The sequence below is a fragment of the Nothobranchius furzeri genome, chromosome 13, assembly GCF_043380555.1.
Source record: "Nothobranchius furzeri strain GRZ-AD chromosome 13, NfurGRZ-RIMD1, whole genome shotgun sequence".
Taxonomy (NCBI): Eukaryota; Metazoa; Chordata; class Actinopteri; order Cyprinodontiformes; family Nothobranchiidae; genus Nothobranchius; species Nothobranchius furzeri.
Genome location: NC_091753.1, coordinates 41,853,548 through 41,878,444, shown reverse-complemented (window position 1 = coordinate 41,878,444; position 24,897 = coordinate 41,853,548). Strand labels below are relative to the sequence as shown.

The following is a 24,897-nucleotide window of genomic DNA, read 5'->3' as shown; positions in this document are numbered from 1 at the left end:
AGCTGGCTGAGTTGATGTTTGAGTGCGAGCAACATGAGAAATGTTGAGGCAGCGAGGGTGAAGTGGTTTGTTTTGGTAGGTGGTTAAAATTGATGTAAATGACTCTGATTTGTCACGAAAGGGTGTGCAACACGTTTTAATTATGGTAGTAAAAAGGATGACTGGATGAGCTCCAACGTGTGTGGACACGCAATTCCGTTCACGTGTGTGTGTGTGTGTGTGTGTGCGCCGTAAACAGGATTTAGTAGCGCATTGTACATGGGCAGGTGTGGGCGTGCGCGCGCGGGCGCTTTTGTGCAGTCAAGTGTGCACACTGGGAAGAGATGATGCCTCGGTGTGTCCTTTCTCTGGTGAACCCCCCGTGTTGTTGCTGTACTCCCTAACCCTCAAGAAATGACACCTTAAGCATTAAGATGATGGATCCGTAAGAGCAGCAGCGCATGGATGCAACTGCACATATTCTCAGGATCATTTGCTCTGTTTGCCTGCCATCTGGAACTAATGGAATAATTATCAGGGAAAACGTGACAGTGATGTTCATGTCTCTTAACTTGGGTGTTTTTAGTGCTCATCCGTGTGTAACAATAGTCGTGTATCCCTGTGTTTTGAGTTCACTTTAAAGCGAACTTGATAGTCTCAGAAATGATTCCCCTCATGTAAATCTAATTTCGATGTATCCCAATTGATGCAACAAACCGCATTGAATAGTTTAATACCACATACTTTCGTAAATAATTGAAACTATTTATTCTAACACTAAGACGTTTTTAAATATAAGAGAATCCCTATGTAAAACAAATACAACATAGCATATTGTGGTTGTGTTTGCTCATATTGCACATCAGTATTCTGTTCTTTGTGAGCTTTAAACTATTTTCTCATTTTAAAAGCTCTGACAATTGGTGTAGAGCCTCCAGCGTTTCCAGCAGATTCCCACTGTGTTCTACATGTCCAATCCACTTTTATGTGCTGCAGTAATTTTATTGTCATTTGGAATGAAACCAGATTTACAGCCAGTAACTTCTGTTTTTAGTCGAGACTGAAGCGTTTGTGGTGCAGCAGGTTCACTGTTCCACAGGTGTAAATTTTCATTCAAGTGTAGGCCACTTATCATGTGGCTGTTTATACAATTAATTGTAACTTGAGTGTTTATATTTCATACATATGAAATTAATAGCATTATTGATGGCTCATTTTTAATGAATTTAGTCCCAATTTCTTACCAATACACGCCTATTGTTTATGTTGTAAAAAGTCAGCATTATAGAATATCTTTGCCCCCAAATATGTCAATCAGAAGAATCCAAATGTTTTCCACTGACAGTTAAAGGGATTCCACCCAAAATTGAAATATTGTCTGTTGACATATTTCCAGATTTAGATAAGTGGGAAAAACAATTTTTAACCTGACCTGGCTGTATGCATTTAGTTTAGCTTAGCATAAAAGTGAATGGATCCAACTAGCATTGTGAGTAAAAAAATAGTTCATAAAATCACTCAGTAGTGATCCAAATTCTGCTTGGTGACCTTACTAACGGCAAGCGAAAAAAATTAGTAAGATAAAGGAATTAAATGTTCCATTTTAGACTTGGAATGGGAATCGAAAACCAGCTCTTGTAGAGAGGTTCCTACTGTTTCAGTTCCTAGGAATCATTTGCCAGTTTTGCACACAATATTCTTTAGTAATTCCCATTGATGTGAATGACATCACAGTCACCGTGCATGTTGCATATCAGCTTTGGGGCTGCCTTGCATCTTTCAGCGGAGACGTAAAGCAGTGGTTTGTCATAAAATAGGTAACTTTATATTCCTAATTATTTTCACTTGCAGTGAGTCTGATTATTTAGGTCACAATCAGAATTGGAATCACTACTGAGTGATTTTAAGGATTTATTTTTTACTCAATTAGGGTTGTCACGGTGTGAAAATTTAACCTCACGGTTATTGTGACCAAAATTATCACGGTTTTCGGTATTTTTTAAACGTTACATTTTCAGACAACTAAATAAACCCTGTATATCAGAAAAATATTGTCCTCAGTTTTTGTCTAAATTTTGCCTAAAATTTGTTATTTTGCAATTATGTTATTTATTTGTTTACATTTTTCCCCTTTAGTCTTTAAAATACCAATATTTACCCATAACTTGTTATTTTTTGCCTGTTTGATGTCATCATTTTAAAAATTTTAGATCAAATGATACTCAGTACTCAAGTAGCCTTCTAATCATATACTTTTTTTTACCCTTACTTGAGTAATAAACCCTATATCAGGAAAATATTGTCCTCGGTTTGTGTCCTTCCAGTGAGCTTTGCAGATGTGGGGAAAATGTCATCAGGCAGTAATCATTGTTAAATTCATAATTATTCTCGGAGAGAGACCAACTCTGATCTGCCCCTGGGAGCCCCGTAATGCATAGCGTCATTTCAACATGGGGGTGTCCGCGACACGGTTTATATGCAGGTAGCGGGCGGCTGCTTTTTATAGCGACTCGTTGCATTCTCCCTCAACCCAAATCCTTGGATCACGCATTTTAGTTAAAACACTAACGTTAACGTGCCTTGCGTTGACTGTAGAGTTGTGGCTGATGGTCACGCAGATGTGTCATGAGATTTGAAGCTTGGCTGCCTTTCACAGACACGTTTTTCTGCATGTGCTGCAAACAGGATAGCCGTCTTCTATCAACTGTCCCTCTGCATTCTTCAAATGTCCAAAAAATGTTCATACTTCCGACTTTGTCTTCTTTGAGGGATAATAAATGTCCTGAGCGCTGCCGTCTCCTCCTTTGGCCATTATTTCCGCTTTAGCTTCAAGAAAATTTTGGCTGTAAACAACAAAGTGAGCATGTGCCGCCGGCAACTTCACCAGATGATACGGTGGCTGGTAAGGGTCACCGCACCTACACTGCAGCCACGGTAATCCACCGAGATAATTTTTTTTAACAACAAGATGGTTATTATTATTGTCAACTTTTTTACCGGGGTTTACCGCTACACCGGTTACCATGACAACCATACTCATAATGCTAGTTGGATCCATTCACTTACTGTGTTTTATGGGTTAGAGGTAGATATCCCTTTACATGAACTGAATCTGAATTGGTTTGCTTTACTTCATGGTGTTGTCTGCAACTTACACATTTTAAGTTTCGCCAAAGTTCATAACTTTTGTGTTTGAAATTTCATCATTTAAAACTTAGGGAGTGTTGTAAGAGCTCACATTAGGGCTGGGAGATATGGCGTCAAATCTATATTGCGATACAATCTGAAGCATGTGCGGTAATGATATATATTGCGATATATTTTTCCTCTGTTTATATATGTCAAAATGACATGCTTTTAAATATCCTCATGCGGCAAATATATGCCACATGAGGCATATAGGCCTCCGCCCACTCCATGCTTGCAGTCACTGCCATTCTGTTGTCCCAGTGTCAGCAGGGTGTACATCTTAGTGACGTCATGTGTGATATCGCGGTATTGAGATTTAGCCAAAAACTCTACCATTACCCAATTTTATATCGTTTCCACCTTATATTGTTTATATTGCCCACCCCTAGCTCACATACATATACTTGGAATTTCCTGATGGGTTCTGATGTATGAGCCTATTTACAATGATTCCACCTTTTCCAGGTTAATTTGAACACGTGTCACAACTCTGGACCCACGTCAGAGTATCATGAAGTGCCTCCAGTCATCCACTTGCTGCTACCTCCACTGGGTGCCAGATAACAGTTGCTTCCAGTATGCAATCAGTCTGAACATTTTATATTTTCTTCTACATAGTTTTTGGTGTTTCATTGCAAGCAGCTGCAAGAACAAAGAATATCGTCTTCAAAGGGAGCTGAATGTGGGCTACCTGAGTGATTCTGCTTTTAAACATTCCTTTGAATCAACATGTCATATCTTGGCAGAAATGACTCATATAATGATTTTTTTCTTCCTTGTTTCTTTGTTCTTTTTCTTCTTTTGACAAGAATTATTCAGAACTTACTCACATGCTTGCAGCAAATCAATTGCCAGCTTTTTTTAGGAAATTGTACCAGCAACTTCCTACCTTCAACATCTCTATAGCAGTTTAGCTGTTTGTAATTTGAGAATGCTCACGCTCTTGCCAGGTTTCTGTTGAACCGTTTAAGACATCCTAGTTAAATAAAAGATAATAACAGGAAGTAGTTGACAAGGAGCACACACACAACATCCGTTATGATCGTTGAATGTTTCCTGATAGGTCACAGAGTGGGAGGACAAACTGTTAGACCATGGATACCATCTGGTGTGTGTCAGGATCCATACCGATGTGTGTGTGCGTTGAAAGCGATGAGCATGTTTTGTTAAAATAGATTTTTCTGTCACCATGATTATCTGAATAGGGCATTACATACTACTGAACTATATTAAGAAAAGCATTTTTATTACGTATTCATAAATGTCTTTGTAGTCGTTATAAGGTTACGATAAAAAACAGGTTAGCCTCAAGATGACCGTTAGTCAATAAGCTGTAACACCTGCTGTCAGCTTCCTCTTAGTTGGGGTGAGTCATATTAACTGGCTAACGTGGTGAGCAAGTGTTGCTGAGGGATTACAGTTGTTGATTCCATGTTACTTTTCTGGGATCAATTGTTATTCAGACACAACATTAGGTGACGGCCAGATTTTACTGCTTCTGAACGCCTGCATGCAATTATTTACTATCAGACGAATTAGAACAAAATTTAAAATCAATAAAAAATTGTTTAAACATGTGACAGAGGAGCTATAATAAAGACTACAGACACCAACTGCAAATCAGGGAAACAAAACAGGTGTTTAAACAAAATTTGTTTCGTCTAGCAGGGCAGACGGAACAACATCCTTGAACATATTGTGTGCGTGATGGCAAACATCCATGCAGAGAGAACAAAAACAATATTTTCTTTTATAATTATGTAAGAGAGAATGCTTATGTAATTCAATGGTGTGATATTAATGTGTATCTGTAACATCTGGTAGTAACTAAAAGTATCTACGCATACCTGAATGAATGACAGCTATGAAATTTTGTACTTTCAATGCTGGATGATTTTCCCATGATCATTTTGTGAAAGTAGCTCTTCTGATAATGTTTATTAACATGTGATCTAAATGGTGTAAAAGTAAGTGTACCTGCTTTTATGTGCATGACTAATTCAGTCTAGGGGATTTATCTCACGCCCCTGTATTTGTCAAAGAGCAGGTGTACAGGATAGAATGGTTTTATATAAGCAATGTTGCTGTTCCTCCCCCCACTCTCTTTGATGAATTTTCCTCCCTTGAGGGTCTTACTCATAAGTAGGCATGCTTGATGATGTCAATAGGTCAGAGATTTACAGAAAGAAGGGGACACGCTGTGTTTTCTGAAATGAGTGTCAGCTTTATGAGCTCCTGTACAGCTAGCTATAAAACATTTGCTTGTTAGGCAGTTGATCCATCAGATCTCTTCTTTTATTTCCTCACTGTCAGAGGTCAAATTCCCTCAAGGTGTTGTTTACCAATCTGTTGTCTTCCTCTTTTGAAAATGGTTAAATCAGAGAACAACAGTCCTGCATCTAAATACCTGAAATCATATTCTACTCTACAGATGCTCCCGTTTGGCTGTTAGGATGAAACAACATTTCAGATGTAGGGCTCATGCAGGCTGCATCATTCCAATCTCCAGTTCTCTCTGCAGGATATGTTTGACCAGAGTAAATATAGCCTGTTGGTTTTAGCTCGAGGATAAACACAGATGTTGAGGTTGCCTTTCTTGCCACAGGTTGGCCAGTGTCCTACCTGTGGTCACTGTTGGCAACACAATGAGAGAGCTAGCGAAGAAGCCTCGTCCATCCGCAAAACACTGTAATAGATTTATTGGACTTAACGCTGAGCCTTTGACAAGATTATAGGAGATACGCTGGCTGAAAAGCATTTTGACACTCTTGCAACATGCTGCGCTTGATGTCCTGTCCAGTCAGCATTTTTATTTGAGGTCATTTTACAAATAAAACAAGATCTAAGGCAGAAGATAAAACTCTTGTGCGTCATCCAATCAGGTTGGCGCTCTACAGCTGGAGGACATTCAGAATGAGAAGCAGGAGAGCTGGAGCACTCAAGTAATTATAAATATTTGAATGGTTCAAATAACAAAAACTAACATTTCAACACCTTATTTGTCTTCGTCTGATGAAACTCTGACGAAGACACATCAGATGTTGAAACGTTATTTTTTGTTAATTGCAATGTTAAAATATTTATACTCAGAGTGCTCCAGCTCTCCTGCTTCTCAAAAACATAACTACTCTGTCAGGAAGAAAGTTTAAACCTGAAAAACAGCAGAGAGCCCACATATTTTTGAAATCTGCCTGTAATGAAACCAGATCTGACTGCACGAGTAATTTCTGAGGTCACTCATTGAATCCAGTGCTACTGGGGGTAGCTACAGAACCCGACTGAAGGCCATCTTTGTCCCTGAACAGCACTAAATATGCATATATTATAAGATTAGGTGTCCTCAGCATTACACGTCTCCCCTGGTAATGCCACTCTCTGCCAGTCATGTCTCTTTAAAAGCTGATGATGCTGTTTTACACTTTGGTGACATCAGAGTTTGGTGATGGTACTGATGATACAAAAATTACTTTGTTCATTCCTTTAATACCACCATCAACAACTAGCACACGTCTGTGAAATGTCTGTTTGACCAGATTAATGTTTTCGTGTCTTGGAAGATGGATTTGTCTGCTAATTTAAGGAGAGGTGTGGGTTGTTGCACCTGCTTCATATTCTCCCGACTTCCCTATAGAGTTTTTACACTTGGGGATGACAGGTGGTGTGAGTGTGTGTGTCTCTGTGTGTGTGTTTCCACAAAAACCGCTGTCAGACACTAGTGTGGCTGAAATGTATCGCAAACAGGAAATCCTGCATGACACGATAAATAAACAGCTGATTCTGTTTCCATCTGTTTTTCATGAACTCAAGAGGAGTAAATTAACTTTCTTTAACCTAAATAAGGACAAACTTGGCCCTCACAAACCTCTCGTATCATAAGTTCACTTTTTATATTGCCTACACAGTAGAAACACTTTAAATGCTAACATTTGTACATTAAAACAAAAAATGTTACGTTGAATGTAAAGAATTATGTCCGGACTGTTTGGGATGTGCAGTTTACGCTTATAATTAGTGCAGGGAATTTTCTGAAGAAGTATGTTCATAAAAAGCGAGGAGAAGGTTATAGGAAAGTGCTTGTCTAGGTCACTCAGCAGACAGGACATGATGCAATTACAATTTAGTCTTTTTTTTCTTAATAATTATGTCAATGTTTGTAAATTAGTCTCCTTGTTCATTGATTGTATTAGTGTCACTGCCACATGTAGTATTGAGTTAGTATTATATAAGGTACAAGGATTTTAGCTAACATTTTGTGCCTTCAATGCTGCTGATTAGAGGTCAAACTGTTGGAAGGATGTGAGCTTGTTCTGTATGCGTGTGTGGCTCAGATGAGTAATGCTGTGAATCAGATTTTAGGCATCAGGGGAAAAATGCCACCTCACAATGTGTAGAAGATCTGTCACGAAGACAAATGACCAGTTCACTTGAGATGAGTAAAATCATCCTCAGCTCAGAAGAATGCCACAAAGTTCATCTCCAGCATGCAGCTGATCTCCTGGAGTCTTTCCCTTTCTCATGGATTGTTGGAATAGTTTATGAACTCAGTCTTGTTTCTGGAGAGGAGCCACTCTGCTTCCAACGTTGTGTTGACCATAATCCAGCAGGAAATGTGTCACTACATTTGCATGTTTCCCCTTCTCAAAGCAGGATGTTTTGTTTTGAGAGGTTTCATATTTTTATGAGAGGATTCATGCAAACATCAAGCAGGTTTTTTCCAGTCACACACTGAGATTTTGATCTGTCACTGCATACTGTGAGACCATTGTTTAATGTTAATTGAGAATAGAATGTGGTCATTCCACAAATATTTCTTCTCCCAGTTTCTTATGCTGTATCAAATTGAGCTTTTTTCCTGCTCATTTTCAAATCAGATGGTGGATGGAGGTTATTTAGTGGGTTATTTTCACACAAGTTTATATGGCTGTTATGCTCAGAGACGATCTGGAATTTTAATTTGTTTATGGTGTTGGTAAGATAGAGCACTGATGGTTTAGTCTGCACCTGGAGAGGATTTCTGTTAAAACAATAACTACAGTTAGAGGTGTTTTGATTTTTGTTTGGATGTATCTAGCCACATTTGTTCTCTGCTCAAAAATGTTAGCTTTCAAATGCTGTTTATTTTAGTGTCTTGTTCTTCTGTTAGTTATGTATTCATGCTGATTTTTATCCATTGAAACACTTGCAGTGTATATCATTCATTTCTCTATTTATTCCACGCAGCAACTCTTGATTTTCTTTATTTCTGATTGTACTTTTCACTGTTGGAAGTGTTCAACACTTGAGTTACATTGTAAAAGCTTTTATTTTTAAAATCAAGTGCAAATATCAAAAGCATAATTTATGAATGCGTTTGTTAATTAAGTGATTAAAGCAACTGTCTGTCATTTTATTTTCCGCTGAGCTCTTTGTTTCTCTGCATATGATACATTTTAAAAGTTTGCAAACGTAGCTTATTAACCATTTGTAGGAGTTAACCGTAGAGCGGTGGAGGACAGAAGGAAATGACACAAGTTTGTGTGTTACTGCACAGACATTAGGGGCTGTTATCATCGTGGGAGAGGAGACGGATGAGCTGATAACTCATAGGGAGAAAAAGGGCTTAACAGGGGAGGAGGGAGGGTAGCAGATACTGGCTGAAAGAGAGGTCTGTTTCAAAATGAAAGCCTGCCCATGTTCTCTCCTCTTTCACCTCCTTGAATTAACCCTTGCCTTTTCTCCTATTTTTCCACGTGACTTCTGCAGCTGAGCTCTGACTTACTAACTGGCTGGTTCAGAGTGTCGGGCAAAGTTTTACCTGTGAAAAACAATGGTGACCAAAAGAATAAGAACCAAACAAACGGGCGAGTGAGTATCTATCAAAAAAGAAAGTGTGAATGTGATGCAACACCCCCTTTTGAAGAGGTGAGGGCCCTGGAGATGGAGGGAAGGGACACTTTTGTGAAGCTGAGGAGGAAATGGATCATCCCCTGTGAGGTTGTCTCTAGAGATGCTATGTTTGTAGAGCAGATCTCCTCTTGCTGTAATGAGTCTGATGCAGAAGAGAAATTTATAAACTTTCAGAACACAGGAGAAAGATTATTTGTCTTTGTCCATCACCTATCTGCTGACTGAATGTGTGCAGAAGATCAAGCACGATGAGTTCACCCATCCCTGAACCTGGCTTGACCCACTTTGGCCCCTAAAGGCAAAAACACCCTCGTCGCCTGTCTCCTCCTCTGTCTCAGACATGCACTTAGACAACCTCTCAGCTCCGTCTTTTCTCCCAGACATGACCTCTGTTGTTCTCGGCTCTAAACACCTTAACACACACATGGCTGCATCCATTAAACATATTTCTGCACTGTAGCTAAACTCCAGATGCTGTTTTCTCTCTTTTGATGTGCAACAGACACAAATGCAAGGGCTGTGGTTTTCTTTTGGTTCCCATGTCTGAGTTTGTCTGGAATAATAGCAGCCCTATGGGAAGCCTCCAAGTAGTGCTTTTCACAATTTATAAAGCAACAGTTCAACTTCAAGGATGCACATACATTTTGTAATTAAAGAAAATAGTGACACTAGTTTTTTGTCAGCATGGTTAAGATACGCTTAGATTTACCTAAATGGTTAAATTCCATGAAACCCTCCCATTTTCCTCCCTTTACCTTTTGTCCTACTTTTTCGTTCTGGTTTTTTATTTTGCCATTAGTCAAATCTTTTTCACTTCATGCCATTGCTGTCTGACTGGAAAACAAATATCCTTCTGTGAACACATGTGCAGCTCAGTGTGAGCGCATGAATAAGTGCACGTGTGGCTGGAGAACCACACCCTGGGCTCACATTGTGGTTTAAACCAAGCACAGAGAGAAATGAAGAATGAATAGTGAATGGATGTTGCTTGTTGTTTGCTCCTTGCACTAGTTTTGATTACAGGACAACAACTGAGGGATGCATTTTGTCCTTCTGGCCTTGATGCAACATCTTCTCTCATTTCTGAAGCCATGTTTTTAACAGATAGTTCTACAGTTCCCTCTGTAGAAGTGTCATTTGAGACTAGTTGGAACACACACCTTCCCCTCAGCTGTTATTACTGGCCGAATTTCACTTCAGAGATGCCGCTGTTGGTCCAAATGCCTAAGATACTTTTAAGAGACCGAGAACTTTGTCGGCATGTGAAATTGTTAGTTTCAGATTACGTTCCTTGTCATTTATCAATTATCACAGCAACTTTAGCAGAAAAATTAATGCTGGTTTAGTTAGGAGGGAGTTTGTAAGTGTTACAGAGGTCAATCTTTGTGTTCTGAAAGTGAGAAGATAAAACTGGAACGTGTCTCTGTGTCCACTTTGTGGTGGTGCTTTTTTAAACCCGTTTCTAGATGTTTTAGCATGTTTTGCCACTTGGGTCTTGGCCACTCCTGCATATTGTTGGTCACAAGGATTTGTGCTGCTGCAGTGAAGTCAAACACAGTGGTAAAACTTTGCTTAACTTTTAAGTTTTACTGCTTTGCTATTTTTCATTATTTGTCCCCACTATTTGTAGTGAAGGTGTTGTTAGCTTTGCCAGGATAAACTTTGGATAACCTTTTTGCCAGTCACTGGAGATGGTTGTCGCTGAAGGCTCTAAAGTCAGTGTATGTGAGCATGCTGCAGGTATGACAGACCTTCAGACTGCTTCTGTCTTTTTCTAGATTGACAGGGTGTTCTTATGTGCCATCTAAGGACATGCACAGCTGCCCCTGTGAGTTACAATGAGCCACACCTTGCTGCTGTAATCCTATTTCAGTCAGGGTAAAAAACTCTTTATAATCTCTGAATAGACTGCTCACCTGAGCTCACCACCTGCCTCACCTTTGCTGAAGTGTGTTTATGTATGTGTACAGCAGAGTTTTGTGTAGTTTTTAGACATAAAATAATTTCCTAATAAAACATAATGCTACAACAGAGAGCATGCCAACAAAAATAACAAACATACTAAAACAGAGTGAAGCAAAAATGTTAAGATAAACAGTACCATGGCTGATTTATTGTGATGTGACATGTGCCACTTATTAGATATACTGGATGTCTCCGTTTCCTGTATGCTTCAGCACATGTTTACACTGAAACAGGCTAATTTTAGTGTGGTTTTGGATCAGTAGTTTGTGTTAGAATAAATGTAATGTCACCAAATTGCTGAAACTTGGCCCTATACCTTCCCCAGTGATCATACAGTGGGTGGATGTTGATCTTACACTTTCCAGTTTAAAAGAATGAGCCGTCTCATGATAGGGAGTAGCCGTGAATCAGAACTTCAGCAGCTGTACCACAGGATACACCAACTGAGCTGAAGAAGGGGAGAAAAGAGGAGCTTAAATAGAAGTTTGTTGGAAAATAAATATGGAAAATTCACAGATATAAAACCAACTTTACTTGGCTGTTATTTATCTCTACTCATTTAATAAAATCCACTCAAACTGCTGCTGGTGTCTCTTTATGTGTTTTCTAACTTTGTTTATTGTCTTTTCTTACTGAGTAAGTTTGAACTGTGGTTTCTGCAGCTCTGTTTCAGCTCTCTCTCTCTGTGGACCTGCTGTACTCTGTTTGCAAAGTCCTCCAGGCAAATAGTGTGTCTGGTCTCTGCAGGATGGGGCTGTGCTAAGTCCACTGAGCTGCATTACTTCAGTTTCACCATAGACTCATGTTACCTGTGTGTGTGTGTGTGTGTGTGTGTGTGTGTGTGTGTGTGTGTGTGTGTGTGTGTGTGTGTGTGTGTGTGTGTGTGTGTGTGTGTGTGTGTGTGTGTGTGTGTGTGTGTGTGTGTGTGTGTGTGTGTGTGTGTGTGTGTGTGTTGCTGCTGGATTGCATGCATTCATGTGGGCTGAAGACAAGATTTTTGTGAAAAGGTGTACCTGGTGGATAAAAAGTCACAAATGGTGGATAACACACCAGATGTGAGAGTAAGAATATAGCAGACATTTGAAAGAAAATGCATCCCTTTGGGCTATAAACCATTGTCTCCCATATCACTCCCAGGTTCCTCTCAAATTAAGCTGTGCTTTCAACTTTTAATATTTTTTTGTTTTCTGTTTAAATCTGTGTCCTCCTCTACCTCACCATCTCCATATATTCTGTGGGTCTTGAAATTGCTCCCCTTGGCTGGTTTTGGCAGACAGAAAGAAAAGGAGTAAGGGGAGGGGGAGGCCAAAGCGATTATGATACTTGGGGTGTGCTTTAACCCACTTAGCACACCATCCCAGGGTCTCCTGCCAAAACGGTGAGCTTAGTGCTTTAAATCCTCTTCCCAGAGAGAGCTGATGGTTTGCTTGCAGCTGCTCTTTGTCTTGATGCCTATAAATTTATTTCTGCAAGATTTTTTTATGATTTATGATTATTTGTTTTTGTGGGACTTTTTCTGTCTTGTGAGTAGATGTAGTTAAAAGCAGATCTTGAAGTGAGTTTTTGAGGGCTGTGTACATAAGCTGTTTACGGTCATAAACACAGCGGTGAAGTAGCCCTGCTGTGGTTTGAAGTGAGAATATGGCAGGAGGGCATGTTTATACCCCACCCCCAGACTAGTTTTAGCTGGGGTAGCCTCTGCCCCAGGGGTCTGACTACAGTCTAGTTTGAGCCTCAGAAAGTTCATCCTCTCCCAGCTTACCATCAACATAATATGCCCAGTTATACCCCCCCCCCTTACACACACACACACACACACACTCTGCTGCACTCCCTTTCTTAATAAAACAGGCTCATAAGACCACGTTCCGTAAATTCTTCATGAGAAGGCGTCTGTTTTTTTACACGCATGGATGAGTTGCATTGAGAAATGTAGAGCAGAACATTAATGAAGGGAAACTGTGTTTTCTGAACATTTCATCTTTTTGTTTTTGTTTCACCTAGAATGCATTTAAAGCATGGTAGACTTCCAGACAGCATTGAGGGAGGTTTTCTTACACATTCCAGTAAAGATGTGATTTGAATTTGGGTTTAGGGCAGAAACAAGTGAAGGCTGACACTGCTGGGGGGGAAGGTAGTGTGGTGTTTGAGCAGCAGCCCTGTCATTGTAGTTTTATGTCTGGACTCCTCCCCTTAGCCCCAATTTTTGTCTTTGAGCACAGAAGATTCATAGGCAGAATTGGGGTCAGTCATGTTTTCACATTTGGGGCTCTGTACATTGGTGATCTTCTCAGTCCTTACCAGTGTTGGGAGTAACGGCGTTTAAGTATAACGGCATTACTAACGGCATTCTTTTTTAGGTAACGGAATAATCTAATTAATTACTTTGGCACTGTTGCAACGCCGTTACCGTTACTGGGGATGGAAGGTTGTGCGTTACTATGTGCTTGTCGAACGTTGAGCAACAGTGTGAGGCTTTCTGACCACCACACTTCAGCTGCAGCCAGGAAGAGAGAAGTGTCGGTAACACACTTACAAACACAATGATGATTGGCCGGGTGGGCGGAGACCCTCAGTGTTCTCACTGTCTCAGTCACTGCCTGCTGTAGACACAACAGAGCAGTGATGGGAATAACGCAGTTTAAAATAACCGCGTTACAAAAAAAATTTTTTTGTCAGTAACGAGCAAACTAATTACCGTTTTCTTTTATCAAAGAAAATGCGTGCATTAAGCAGCGCGGTGTGTTGAAGCTGTCATCAGCTGATCAGGAGCTAAAGAGGTAGATGTTTTCATCCAAGCGCATCAAGAACGAGGAAGATGTGATGAATACTCTACGGATGCAGGTGTGGATCTGCAGCCATGCCCTTCTTAGCATGGCAGCGGGACATGCCGAAGGTCCGCTCATCTGTTCACCCCTCAGACGTCCTGATCTTCTACCTTCCTAGATCATCCAGCTGTAACCTGTTCCTGATCATGTTTAGTCCCGCTGTGACACTGATGCATCAGTCTCAGGCGTCATGGAGCTCAGGTGTTATTAGAACTACCTGTGTGTCTTTACCACCCAGCTTCAGCTCTTTTGTGTTTGGGTCTGACCCAAGTTAGTACATTTAAGTCCTCCATCAGATTTGTGCCTGTTCTAGTGTCATTTTAAAGGATTTTTATTTATTTAACCATTACTAGATTAGCAGCAACAGAAATGCTACTAAAACACATAATTATGTGAAGCTGGAAAAATTAAAATACTGTGCAAAATTACATTTATTTCTGTAATTTAACTAGAATGAGAGACCATTTAAAGGCTCAGGAAACTTTACAGGTGTTTCTATTTGCAATTTTAAATTTTAGCCGATTGGGGTCTTGTTAAATATAGTCTAGATTAGTGTAATGTTCCTGTTAGTAGTTCCTCCTGTTAAGTGCTTATTTATTTAAATTATTCAGGTTTCTAAAAAACATTTGGACATACATTTTATTATGTTCCAGTCATTAGTCATTTATATTTCACTATTGTAGTAATTTATAGTAAATTAAGTAAGTTTAATTAAGAGGGGAACCTTTTTTTCTTGCATTCTTTAATGAAAAAAGTAAGTAGTTATTTTTCTTGGTAATTAGTTACTTTTATAATCTCGTAACTCAGTAACTGAGTTACTTTTTTGACAAAGTAATCAGTAACTATAACTAATTACTTTTTAAAAGTAACATTCCCAACACTGGTCCTTACACCCCCAACAGGTCCCTGAGATCCAGTGACCAAAGCCTACTGGTTGTGCAGCGCACCAGGCTAAAGACCAAAGGTGACAGATCATTTGCTGCTGTGGCCCCCAGACTCTGGAACTCTCTCCTCCTGAGCCTGAGATCATTGGACTCAGTGGTCTCCTTTAAAAAGCAGCTGAAAACTCACCTGTTCAGGCTGGCTTTTGCGTGACCTTTGTCTCCATCCTCTCCTTATCCGCCTTTTCCAGGATCCACTTATTTCCCTCTTTCCTATTCATTTTATCTCCCCCTTTCCTTACATTTTTTCTTTTCCCCTTTGAAACATAATTTTAAAAATTTTTGAAATATTTGTATACTTACATTTTTTTTGTTTTTGTGAAGCTCATTGTGAATTTTATCTTGAGAGGCGCTATGTAAAAGATTGTCGTCTTCTGTCCCTTCTGTCGTCCACCCAGTATTTTATCTCATATCGGCCATCTCATTCCAAAATTTTCCTTGGATTTCTTTACCTTTCCACTTTTCTTAATGTCTCCCCATTTTGTGCTTTTGCTCTGAGTAATTTCCATGTGTGACAGTATTATAATTAACAAAGGGTGATGCTGGCATTCAAAGGCAGAGCTGTCTCAGATAATCTCTGTAGAAGAGAGTGAAAGGCAACAAACTTGGATTTTTATTCAGCATATCAAGAAAGGAAGAAATAAAATAAATGATGTATGGGAACTAATTTGGAGTTGAGCGTTGTGCAGCCTTTAATTTGTTGAAGTTTTGGTCAAATCTAATCTGCTTAGCCTGGGCAAATCTCCACTTTCTTTAGTGTAGTGGTGAATTGATGGTGATGGCACTTGGTCCAATGCTGCAAAGATTTTCTAACGAGTTCATTCAGTTGTTCAGACAAGTGCCAGATTAACCGTTTGCATGCATCAAAGTCTGTCTCTTTAATGTACATTTCATGAAAAAGACAATATCTGGTTTTGCAGTGCTTTGTCCAGTTCATGCACACCAGGCTACTGGTTGGCTGAAGGAAAGCAGTTGAAAGCAACTTTTAGCAAATTCTAGAACCAATTCTCCATCTTAAAAAAGCAGCCCTGATCTCAGACCATAAGGCAGAGCTTAAAGAGGGTTTGGCGAGGCCTTGCACATTTTGGCTGGTTAAACAGATGGCCCAGCACAGGTCATGGTGCCGAAGAGAGGGACCTTACAGACAGCCTTTTAACCATCTGGACTCCAAGTAATGCAGGGTTATTTGTCTGCTTTTACCTCAATTTACTGGTACATTAATTGATCTCTGCTGGTGAATTATGTTTGTTGTCTTGACAGTTCTCAGTTTGAAGATGTATGGATGACCTTAATGCTCACACAAGCAGACAATCAATCCTTAAATTGATGGCTGGACTCTGAAAGAAAATTAAATTATTGGATAGAGGACAAATAGAGAATTTGTTCCTAAGGAGTGATTAATATCGAATCACTGTGACAGTTTAATACAATCTGTGAGCAAGCAGGTTAGTAAGGAATACAACTAAATGACGAGACCTAGAAGTCACAGCACCTGGTTAAGAAATATTGAAAAATAATTAAACTGATTTGTTGTTAAGTTGGCTAAAAAAGAAATTGTTTTAAACCTTGGTATTCAGAAGTTCTACCAGGGTAGAAACAAACAAGCTGGAGCCGTGGGTTGCAAATATCTATTCATTCAACTTTGGCGAGTTACACTTGGTGCTTTTTCCTTAAATGTTTGACTAATCCTTTAAGGAAGTGTTTGTCTTTATCTATCGGCCTGCAGGATTTTTTATGGCATCTTTCGGGTTCGGCTTTGTTAGTAAGTATACATCTACAAAGGGGAGGAGAGATAGCAGGTTTTAATCCTGTTGGTTGAAGCTTATCAGAATCTATGATCTACTTTTGACTACTGTCTGGGTCATTGCTTTGACCTTTCTCACAACTGACAACGGTAATTCCTTTTTTAAAGAAATGTGGAACTAACAGTTTTCACCCAGAACAAATGTGTGATCTCAGTAGTTTTAGGGCATTAATAGAGCTCTGGACGTCACGTGACTCTCAGAGTAGAAGCCATGTTGGCAGGCAACAAATGTAAACAAAATGAACGGGATCGGCTTGGATTTTACTTCGTTGGAGATTACTTCACACTTTAAAACCGAATAAATCGTTTTAAATAGTCAAAAATTAAATAGACTAAACATCTCTGACCCTTATCGTGCCCCTGGGATACTTTTTAAAAACGCCAGAAGCTGTCGGAGCGGACTTCTTACCGGACCTGGCCGGGGAACCCCTTGGGATTCCCCCGGAGGAGCTGGCCCAAGTGGCTGGGGAGAGGGAAGTCTGGGCCTCTCGACGCTACTGCCCCCGCAACCCGACTCCGGATAAGCGGATGAAAATGGATGGATGGATGGATGGATGGACAAATAACATAGATTTACTTGTAAGTAGTTTAAATAGAGTGCTGTGCTGTTTGAATGTATAAACTAAACGCCAAGAGAAATCACTAGTTTGATTTTTTTTCCGTGAAAAAAATAAATATGTCAGGCAGGAGCGTCTCAGGATCTGTCTGAGATCTGTCTCGGTGAGACAGATAATAGCAGTCCAAAGTGCTTTTTATGAGTGATCTGACAATTGATTAACCATTGCTTAAAATGAAATACAGCTTAGCCAGTTAATTGCTATGATCATAAGACACGTAAACGGCAGCATGCAGAACTCACGAGGCAACGTTTTACGTGACGTTTACTTGTTGCTATGAGTAATAAGACAGAAAAAGCCACGCCAAAATAAGTTTAGGAAGCCCACTAAGAATCGTAATAAAAACATTTAAAATAAATATACACAATTGAGGAAACGTTGGTTTAAGTACCTGATATGAAGTGGTCACTGCATAAGCGAAAACCTTTACTCTCGGGATCCCACAGTTTCATTTTAGCACGGTCACTAGCACGTTTTATTACAATGATCCAACGTTTGCGACGCTCCAGATCTTGGGGAATCCTGTAGATGGCTCATTCCTGGCTCATTCCTTATGTCGTCGCGTCTGTTCTGCATCCTGGGGCACAACAGGAATCTACCATATTTCCCGTTTGATTGAGTTTTCTGACAATAACAAATAGTCCAGCTGCGGGCTTCTGCCTGCCAATATGGCGCTGTTTCGATTTGAACTGTTGCATGCCGGGAGAAGTGACGTCAACTCCCGGAGCTTTATAGGCTGAAATGGCTTGAGTGGTTTTGGTTCACATTTTGCAGTGATTTGAGTTGCAGTCCATCGAGCATGCTGGTAGGGACAAAGAAAGCCATCAGTCAATATTTGACTGTTGGTGCTTAGCAACTGGCAAGGGAAGCAATTAAAGTACTCAAGAGAAATGTTTAGCTGTCCAACGACAGGCTGGATAGAAGTAAAACATTTCTCTACTTCTGCAGCTGCCCACCAGTGAGAATGATCTGCACCTGTTCTCCATGTTTTCCAGGTCTGATTTTAGAAAAAGCATCAAGAGAAACCACAGTACTGAGTGGTTAGTGGGTGGCTGCAGCAAGAGTTTCATCAGATGCTCGGATGTACTGAAATTGTGTTTCTGTGTGCTACTTTAGCTTAACCATTTGCCTCATGAGTTTCTGTTGTGATGCATCGTATGCAAACAGCTTGGACTCAGGCTACCCTGTGTGAACTGGTCACTCTGTGGTGTTTATCACCTTTCTCACTATGTCCATCTGGCAGCAAAACATGACAAACAGCACCATACAGGTGGGAGGAGAAGCCATGATCTACAAAAAGACATAAAAATAAAAACAGTAAATGAAAAGGCCGGAACAAAAAGTGAAAACAAGGGAAAGATTAAACATTGAGATACCAATGAGCTGAAAAATGTGTAATTTGAGGGCTAAAGCACAGGGCCTGAAATTCACTGCGGGATTGCGGGTATTGCGCGTTATATAGTTGCTTCTCGCAAATCCAGTTTTATAATGCGGGAAAGTCCCGCACAGCCTGCAGCGAATGTGGACGTTTGTATCGGAGCCATTAAAATCCCACAACATCGAACCCGTTCTTCATCTTGGTGATTGGCGGCGCGCTGGATTTTTTTTTCTCTCCACTTATCAAAATACGAGCTCAGTCCCTTGCTAGCAGCAAAGCAGTGCTTCGGTTGGCGGATTTAACGCCTGCATGCAGACATGGACCGCTGGTTAAAACGGAAATCTAACAACGAAGGGGAACCTGCTCCCAAAAAAACTGTACAAGAAATCCCCAGCACGGAAGGCAGCGAGGGAGGAGGCGTTGGAGGCAGGGCGGGTGGCAGCGCCGATTCCAGCGATGCTGTGAATGAGACGGATCCTCCGGACTTTCAAAAAGGTAGTGCCACTGAACGTAACGTTAGCAAGCAGCCTAAAGATAAGTTTCAGGCTAACTGGCTCAGACTGTATCCCTGGCTTGAAAATAACAATGGTGAAATGAACTGCTCCATTTGTAAGATGTACGGCGCTGTGCCTTTTGCAAGTCGATGCTACAAAACATCAACTTTACGTCGTCACGCTGATGGTGTGTCTCACACTGCAGCAATAAAAAGAAAACGTGAGGCGGATTCAGCTAAAAGTGTAATGACCAAAGCTATCGAAGATGCACATTTACAGTCTGCTGCAGAAATGAAGGGGCTCCTGAAAACTGCATATTTTATTGCAAAAAATGAAATGGCAAAAGCTAAATTTTGCCATGTGGTTAAATTCCTGAAAGAAATGGAGTGTCCTGCTTTCAAAAAACTTACAGAAACATCAAGCTATGGTAGCTACATCAATGAAAAAGGACTGTCAGAAATGCAGCAAGCTATTGCAAGCACACTTGTGGAAGATATTGACAAAGCTGTTGAAAGAAGTCCCGTGTTTTCATTAATATTGGATGAATCTACTGACATTAGTAACACCAAACGACTGATTATCTATGTCAGGTTCATAGATGACAACAACGTCAAAACAAAACTGATAAGGAATTCTGAAATTGCTGATGGAAGAGCAGACACTATTGTTGAAGATGTAAAACAGCTATTGACAGAAAAAAAACTGGATGGAAAAAAACTTGCTGCAGTTTGCACTGATGGAGCTGCTGTAATGACAGGATGCAGACAAGGAGTTATTAAAAAGCTCAGAGAGCTATACAATCCAGACCTGGTAGGAATCCACTGTACGGCTCATCGTCTCGCACTTGCTGCCAGTGATGCAGCCAACTCTGTGCCACAGGTGAAACGGTTTCAGCAGGATTTGAGATCAATTTTTATTTTTTTCAGTAATTCTGCTGTCAGAAGCAACAAGCTGCATGAATTGCAGAAACAGCTGGATGAACCCCAACTGAAGTTCACCCAGCCGCATGCAGTAAGGTGGCTGTCAATTCACAATGCAGTGTCGGTAGTGTGTAGATCACTGAAATCCCTGAGAGATGTCCTGGAGCACATGGCTTCCTCTAATGCACAAGATGCTGACAAAGCTAAAGGTCTGCTACTAGCTGTGAGACAGTTTAACTTTGTGGCTCTTTGTCACATGATGAAGGACGTACTGATGCATGTAGTCCTTCTCTCAAAACATTTTCAAAGAGAAGATCTGGACTTCTCCACAGCACAGCCAATGGTTGAAAGTACCAAAGAAGCCCTGAAGGAAATAATCGTCCACCCTGGCCCTGCAGAAACTGAATTCTTCAGCTCTCTTGATGGAAACAAGTTTAAAGGAGACAAAATTTTTGACTGCCACACCCAAAAACCAGCCTTTGATGACATGAAGAGCAGGTACGTGGGATCTTTAATAACAGAGATTGAGAGAAGATTCCCCTGTGAGACACTGGATGTTCTGTCATGGTTTACGATTTTGGAGCCAAAAAAAGCCATTATGGCAAAAAAGTCCGATAACTTTTCTCATTATGGCCTTGAAAAACTCGACAACCTTCTTGCACACTTCTCAAACTATGTAAGTGCAGTGGATGGACGCTCGGAGTTTGCCTTGCTGAAGCAAACTATGGTTTCCAGTGACTCGTACGCCTCATTGACCTTCCAGCAGTTTGCAGAGGCTGTTTTGAGTGACCATCGGGGTGTGTTCACTGAAATGGAGAAGCTCATTAAGATCGCTTTAGTCATCCCAATTGCCAGTGTGTCATGTGAACGCGGATTCAGCACACAAAACAGGATAAAAACAAGATTCAGAAATTCTCTGAATAACGCAAACCTCACCAATCTGATGCTGATTTCAGAGCTTGGCCCTCCGCAAGAGCAGTTTGATTTCAACAGAGCTTTCATCAAATGGAAAGAGATGAAGCAGAGGAGACAGAAGACAGAGAGGACAGAGGACCAAGCGGAGCGTGGGAGAACCCCGCTCCAAAACTAATTAGTACTGTGAGCTAACAGATACATTAATGTACATAGTTGCAATCGTGTTTGATGCCACATCAACGAAACTGTTTGTGTTAAAAGTTAAGTTAATGAAAATTCATCAGTTTGAGATAGAGGAATTCAGAGAAAGAAATCAGAGTAAGAAGCGAAGATGGAGACAACAGATAAAGAAGCACAAACAAGAGCAAAGATGCAGCCCAGAGAGTTGGACAACAAACTTCAGCAATGAAAATTGTTAAGATAATTTCTAATACCAGTGCAGCAAAAAGGAGCATTTTTATTTGATTTTTATACTTCAAAGTTATTACAATGGAGAAAGATGCAGTGTTAGAGGCCAAGAAAAAGACAACATTCGGACAAAAGAAAAGAAGGCCACAGATGCAGCTATGAGGACCACTAAGCAAGATTAAAAAAAGTTAATAAATGCATCAATCTGAGGTAAGAATACAACAATGTTAAGGCCTGTTGTTAATCCCACAAGTAGTTCCTGGAAAGTTTATATTTATTTTTTTAACTTCTGTGTGAGGAAAGAAATCAGGCAGAGGAGATGAAACAAAGAAAGGGACAAGAGCAACGAAGATGAGAATGCTGCAGGAGTCCAATGAAAGCTGCTTATAAACGTGATGTAAGGTATGATTAGTACAACATAAGACTGCACATTTGGTAATCACCCCCCCCCCATATATATAAATTCCCCCTGTACAGACATATGTGAAGGGGGAATTCCCCCCTGTTTTTAGAAGTGAATTTCAGGCCCTGAAGCATATCTTTGTGTTACTCTGTTACACATGTGGCACACAGAAACCGGCCTTTCTCCCAAACCAGATCCTACAGACATTTAAAAGCCCCAACAACCAAAGCTGCTTAAAATTTCCCTCTATATATAAGTTCATTTGAAAAGAAAGTCAAAATTTAAGCCCTAGTCTTCCCATACAAGGTTTAGTGTAAATACATTTTCCCATTCAAGGTTGCAGTTCCAAATACTAGAGACAAAACAAAAAAGAAAGAAAAAACAAACCTATGGAAATGAAAATTTTGTTTTGGTAATTTTTTATTGTTGGGGATTTTGAACATTATTAGTTTTTTTATCTAATATTTGTTCAGTTGTGTCAGAAACTTTAATCTGCTATACTACGAAAATCCCCTGACAATTATTCTTATAGTTTCTGTTTTAATCAGTCCTTGTGTGTTGCAGGGCAGCATATTGCTGATATTAGTGCCAAAAGCAAATTGCTACTCTGTGTTCAGGGAGGTGTGTAGTGACTCATGCATTAGTGAAACCCGATTGCCTGGTTTGCTTCAGAGTCATCCTTGGTTTGTTTTGCTTTTGCAGTAAAGTTGTGTTTCCTGTTTTGCCCAGGAGTTTGCCCTAATGGCTGCTTTGCTAGGTGGGGGTTGGGTATTTTGACTGAATTTTGTTACGTAGCTTCATTACAAGTTACATTACAGACATGCAGCTACATGCTTTAAAAGCAAAACACAATAAAGGAAGTACGTTCATTGTTCTGAGGATTACTGTAAACCAGTTTCTTACTGGGCTGGAATTGTTGTGACTACTAGGAGACGCAGAATTACAAGAAAAAGTAAATTTCTATATGAAATCACAATGAAATGGTGTGTTGCCCTTACTAAAAGTTTTAGATCTGGCCTGGTTATTTTTGGTGCATCAATGCTAATCTTTCTCTTACTATTTAGTCACCAAGTATATTAATGTTCCTACAATTTTTTGTGCAAGTTTTCTCAAATTTCTTGCTCTTTTAGTCACAGAAAATAAATTATGTTTTCTAGATGAATGCATGATCTAGTGCTTTTCCACTTAGCTGATTGCATTTTGCAAGTTTTCTAGTGAAATTGTATTTTTTATGAAATTTCAATAAAAAAAACTTGCCTGAGCAGCTTTGAAAACCTGGCTCATCATATTTAGAGGTTCCCCTATTTCTTCCCTCTCCTCCTTCTGTCCATGTTTTCCTCTTGTATTTCCTGTTACACTTTTCCGAGTCTGCCTCTCCTCCACTTTCTCTGAATGTGTTTCTATGGCTCAAACCCCAGAAATCATCACCAGTTCGACCACAGACCAGAGAAGAGTACACTTTGAGAAAAGTGAATCAGACTTAAACTGCCATATCAAATCAAACTACTGATGGGTGTTTTGCTTATCAGCAGCTAGACAATAAAAAAGGAATAATATGTCTCACAGTCAAGGGCTCTGGTGTTTGTTGGGGAACCTGTGCAGACTTTGCCAGGCTGTAACTGTGTTTGGCCTTGCTGATGTGTAAGGGGGAGGAGCAAGAGAGAATTTGTAAAACTCCCTCTTGTAGCGCTTGGCTGTTGTTGCTGTTCAGCTGCATCTGTCTGCTGTTGTGGATTTGGAGGGGTCTTGGTGGAGTTGGCGTAGATCCAAATGCTGATGAAGAGCAGGGTTGGTTGAGGACAACAGAGTGATATTTAGGTGGCACGATATTCAAAGCAAAGCAGTTTAGCTATATTTGCCATTTGTGTCATTGCTGCTTATGTTATTCTAGCAACAACCGAAAAGCTTAATTCTATAAACTTTTATGTGCCACTGATTTTTATTATTCTCACCATAAGATACGGTTGTTGACTGAATTGTAGTTTAGGGCTGTCGCGGTAACTGCAAAAATGAAATATCGCAATATGAAGAAGCCCACCGCGCTGCATCATGGGCCACAACGATTACTGAACTTGGTTCAACTCAATGATGCATGTTGAGAAGGATGGCTGCACTGGTATCAAAACGAAACGTTACTTCGCTCCTTTGGGAGCACTTTGGTTTTCAGTACGTCAGCTGCTGCGCAGCCAGAGTCCTTGGCCGAGACAGAGCTGCAGCGGCAAAAATAAATTAATAAATAAACGCTCGGAGACCTGCTGAAGTCCCGGACAAGCACTGCTTCTGCAACCGCCCCGAAGAGAGTTTGAGCTGAGCTGGAGCTCACTCGCTACCTGCAGGAGGAATGCATCCACCCTAAAGAAACCCCCCTGACATGGTGGAGCAACAACCGGGAGAGATTCCCTTTGTTCGCCAGTCGTACGCAGGTACGTGTGCGTTAGTGCAACGAGCGCACCATCCGAGAGGGTTTTCAGTGTTGCTGGAAATGTTGCCACCCCTCTCAGATTCTCTCTCAAACCGTATATGGTTAACATGCTGGTTTTCCTTGTGGGTAACAAGGACGTGACCGAGCTATAAATCACCGTCATTCGCGTGTGTGTGAAAGTGAAATGATAGTGCGCCCGCCCCCCGGCGCGCGCGCCCGGTACATGTAATTTTTTATGCTTTATCTTAAACAACTAAACAAAATGGGGACTTGTTTCTTATTTGTTAGATGCTGCAGCCAAATTTGCATTTAAAAGTTTAACCTTCTCCTGAATTTTGTTGTTTTTAAGTTCAGTCGGACTCTGACAGTCGGAGAAACAAACGCTACTGCGATCTGTGTTGTTACTGCCCTTTGATCTGCATTCAGTAAAGTGTTATTAAAGAAGGCACGGCAATTTTTAACCTTTTTTAAATGTGTAAACATTATGTTTAGATAGTACTGCAATAAAAAAGGGCTGCAGTAATATCGCACACCGCAATATTAAGCCACCCTGAATCACCGCAGGGGGAATTCCTCAACCGCGACAGCCCTATTGTAGTTGTTTATTTTTTGCTTTACTTTGTGCACTTGATGTTTAAATCTATTTATTTATGGCATTTACAATATATTACATGACACATTTAGGAATTAGCTAGTGTGGAAGAAGAAGAAGAAAAGAAGAAAATATCATTTCTATTGCAATACACAG

The 24,897-nt window shown here is 40.3% G+C and overlaps 1 protein-coding gene across 1 annotated transcript in view; it reads left to right on the top strand.

Moving 5' to 3' along the window:
* sipa1l3 (signal-induced proliferation-associated 1 like 3) overlaps window positions 1-24,897 on the top strand; it is a 74,901-nt gene that overhangs the window by 646 nt on the left and 49,358 nt on the right. The gene's annotated exons all lie outside the window — the stretch shown is intronic.